This window comes from Apodemus sylvaticus, chromosome X (assembly GCF_947179515.1).
Source record: "Apodemus sylvaticus chromosome X, mApoSyl1.1, whole genome shotgun sequence".
Lineage (NCBI taxonomy): Eukaryota > Metazoa > Chordata > Mammalia > Rodentia > Muridae > Apodemus > Apodemus sylvaticus.
In genome coordinates, this window is record NC_067495.1 from 74,618,030 (window position 1) to 74,622,422 (window position 4,393).

The 4,393-nt window shown below is 34.2% G+C and overlaps 1 non-coding gene across 1 annotated transcript; it reads left to right on the forward strand.

The window, feature by feature from the left end:
• The first annotated feature begins 442 nt into the window (after positions 1–442).
• On the forward strand, positions 443–549 carry LOC127675842 (U6 spliceosomal RNA). Its single transcript, XR_007975533.1, has one exon. It is a non-coding gene; the product is annotated as a U6 spliceosomal RNA (small nuclear RNA).
• The last annotated feature ends 3,844 nt before the right edge of the window (positions 550–4,393 follow it).

Here is a 4,393-nt window from a genome sequence, read left to right on the forward strand (position 1 = left end):
TACACGGTAATAAGCATTCTCTTTTCTCACAGAAGGTGCAAAATGTTGTTTTGATTGAAATAAAACACTTATTATGGACACACATTTTTCATCCCTATGTTCTAGTCTTCAAAAACTACTGTCCATGGATTTATATAATGTCTTATCAATCACCATGATGTTCTACACAAAATTACTTCTGGTCAAGAATCATTTCACATCAAATAAAATGTAAAAATGAAACTACTTTTATAAGTTCACTAAACATGTGTTTTTCAGCATCATCCCCCAGTAACTGTTTTATATAACACTGCAATGACATTTTAAAAATTCAGACACAGATTCAGCTAGGTATTACTAACTTAGATGAAATTGGAAAAGATTGTAGAGAAGTTACAATAAGCAGCATGGAATATCCAGTTCTTTTCTAGCACAGGTAAAATTATTAAAGATGTGGAGTTAGGTGCTTGGTTCGGCAGCACATATACTAAAATTGGAACAATACAGAGAAGATTAGCCTGGCTCCTGCACAAAAATGACATGCAAATTTGTGAAGCGTTCCATATTTTTGTTAAAAGAAGATGACCACACAAGTATAAAATTAACATCAAAATGATAGGAAGTAATAATCACTACTCCTTAATATCTCTTAACATCAATGGACTCAATTCTACAATAAAAGGACATATTAACAGACTGGATATCTAAACAGGATCCTACATTTTGTTGCATACAGGAAACACACATTAGTGTCAAAGACAAAAACTACCTTAGAGTAAAAGGCTGGAAGACAATTCTACAAGCAAATGGTCTCAGCAAACAAGCCAGAGCTGCCATTCTAAAATCAGATAAAATTGACTTTCAACCTAATGTCATCAAAAGAGACATTGAAGGACAATTCTTGCTGGTCAAAGGAAAAATCCACCAAGAAGAACTCTCAATCCTGAACATCTATGTTCCTAATGCAAGGGCACCCTCATTCATAAAAGAAACTTTACTAAAGCTCAAAGAACACATTGCACCTAACAAAATAATTGTGGGTGACTTCAGCACCCCACTCTCCTCAATGAAGGAAAACATAAACTAAACAGAGAGACAGTGAAACTAATTTAAGTGTTGGCCCAGTCAGATTTAACAGATATATATATATATATAACTTTTCATCCAAAAGCAAAAGAACATACCTTTTTCTCAGCACCTCATGGTACCTTCTTATAGCTGTCACAAGACAGACCTCAACAAATATAAGAAGATCAAACTAATCCCATGCCTACCATCAAATCACTATGGAGTAAAAGTGGTCTTCAATAACAAAAAACAACAGAAAGCCCACATACACATGGAAACTGAACAATACTTTACTCAATGATACCTTGGTCAAGGAAGAAATAAAGGAAGAAATCAAAGACTTTTTAGAATTTAACAAAAATGAAGGCACAACATAACCAAATTTATGGGACAATGAAAACAGTGCTAAGAGGAAAACTCATAGCTTTGAGTGCTTCCAAAAAGAAATTGGAGAGAGCATACACTTGGAGCTTAAGGGCACAACTGAAAGCCCTGGAACAAAAAGAAGCTAATTCAGTCAGAAGGAGAAGAAGACAGGAAATCATCAAACTCAGGGCCGAAATCAACCAACTAGAAACTAAGAGAACCATACAAAGAATCAACAAAACCAGGAGCTGGTTCTTTGAGAAAATCAACAAGATAGATAAACCCTTAGCCAGACTGAACAAAGGGCACAGAGAAAGTATCCAAATTAACAAAATTAGAAATGAAAAGGGAGATATAACAACAGAAAATGAGGAAATTCAAAAAATTATCAGATCCTGCTACAAAAGCCTGTACTCAACACAACGGGAGAATATGGAGGAAATGGACAATTTCTTAGATACCAAATACAAAAATTAAATCAGGATCAAATAGATAATCTAAACAGACCAATAACCCCTAAAGAAATAGAAGGGGTCATAGAAAGCCTTCCAACCAAAAAAAAAAAAAAAAAAAAAAAGCACAGGACCAGATGGTTTTAGTGAGGAATTCTATCAGAGAAGACTTAACACCAATATTCTTCAAGCTTTTCCACAAAATAGAAACAGAAGCAACTATTCCCAATTCCTTCTAGGAAGCCACAATTACGCTGATACCAAAACCACACAAAGATCCAACAAAGAACCACTCTGGAAATCAGTCTGGCGGTTCCTCTGAAAACTGGGCACCTCACTTCCAGAAGATCCTGCTATACCACTCCTGGGCATATATCCAGAGGATTCCCCACCATGTAATAAGGATACATGCTCTACTATGTTCATAGCAGCCCTATATATAATTGCCAGATGCTGGAAAGAACCCAGGTATCCCTCAACAGAAGAGTGGATGCAAAAAATGTGGAATATCTACACAATGGAGTACTATTCAGCCATTAGAAACAATGAATTCATGAAATTCTTAGGCAAATGGATGGAGCTAGAGAACATCATACTAAGTGAGGTAACCCAGACTCAAAAGGTGAATCATGGTATGCACTCACTAATAAGTGGTTATTAACCTAGAAAACTGGAATACCCAAAACATAATCCACACATCAAATGAGATACAAGAAGAAAGGAGGAGTGGCCCCTGGTTCTGGAAAGACTCAGTGAAACATTATTCGGCAAAAACAGAACGGGGATGTGGGAAGGGGTGGGAGGGAGGACAGGGGAAGAGAAGGAACTATCGGGGAGTGGGGGGGCTAGAAAAGGGGAAATCATTTGAAATGTAAATAAATTATATCGAATAAAAATATATTTATATTAAAAAAAAAAGAAAGAGAACTTCAGTCAAATTTCTCTTGTGAACATTGATGGAAAAATACTTAATAAAATTCTTGCCAACTGAATCCAAGAACATATAAAAACGATCATCCACCATGATCAAGTAGGCTTTATCCCAGCGATGCAGGGATTGTTCAATATATGGAAATCCATCAATGCAATCCACTACATAAACAAACTCAAAGAAAAAAACCACATGGCCATTTCATTGGATGCTGTAAAAGCATTTGACAAAATTCAGCATCTTTTCAGGCTTAAAGTCTTGGAAAGAACAGGAATTCAAGGCCCATACCTAAACATAGTAAAAGCAATATACAGCAAACTGGTAGCTAACATCAAACTAGAGAGAAAATCTCATGCTCTAGTAGATATTCTCATACCAGTGAACATCTTGACAACATTAATTGAACTTTCAGGGCTATAACAAAGTCTCAAATTTGAGAGGTTGAAATATTGGAAAGATTAAAAGTATGGATATTTGGATTAGGTACAATTATATGTTTCATTGTATATGTATATGAAATACTCCTGAATGAATAAAAATCAAATATATATCCAAACTCTCTAATATTTGTACTTACTTGACAATGAAATGCAGTGTCAATATTTGAATGTAAAAAACAGTGTATTTACCTGTCTGTCTTAATGAATCATGTCTGCATGTTTAAAAGGAGCCAAAAACTAATGCTTCATATTAAATTAGTTCATTCAAAATTAAGAATACTCATCTTTATTATTTTAAAAATTTGCATTCTAGTCACATCAATAGTCTTATCTTCTTGTACAGTTTCAAATATTCTCAAAAAATGCATGCAATGATGAGACATAATGTGTGGTGATTATATAATACATGTAATTTCTTGGGAAAAAAGGAAATGAGTCACAGAAATGAAAAAAGTTATAGTACAGAATGAATCTTTCATCTTGATAATGTAAAGCAAATAGCTGCCAATGTCCTAGGAAATTATTTCATTTTATTGTTGAGACTTATACTTTTAAAAATAATAGAAAGTATAAGAATTCAGGGCTTCTAGAACAGCAGCAGAAGAGGCTTGCTGAGCCAAATGTTATATATCCTCTGTCTTGACGTACTAAGGAAAGCTTCTGAAGAAGCAGAAATCATACATAGAATATGCCATCTTCAAATTTCTGTCCAACATAAATTGTTAGCCCCTTGTTACCTATTCAGATTAAAACAACAGAAAGATTTTATATTCCATGGTAACAGTGAACCCATTATAACAGGATATTTCTCTTTTTTTCTGGGCATTTACTTCACTTTGAGAGAAAGGTACAGTATTTTGTGATGCTATTCTCTCTCTGGTTTGACAGAGTAAAGCTTTGTGTAAGAGTTCATATGAGGAAAATATTTCTGATAAAATTGTAGACAAATGTAGAAAAACATGTGAGAATTGAAGATTATCATGGAAAATTTTTTTTCTATACCAAAATGAATGAGTTTATAAAGCATGGAACGAGCCAAAATAAAGGCACAAATAGTAAGAGGCTTATATATGTAAACAGTAGATAGACTGAATAAAAACCAGTCATGTGTAACTGGACAGCACAGATCACTGGAGTAGCTATCATTAATTTTTTAA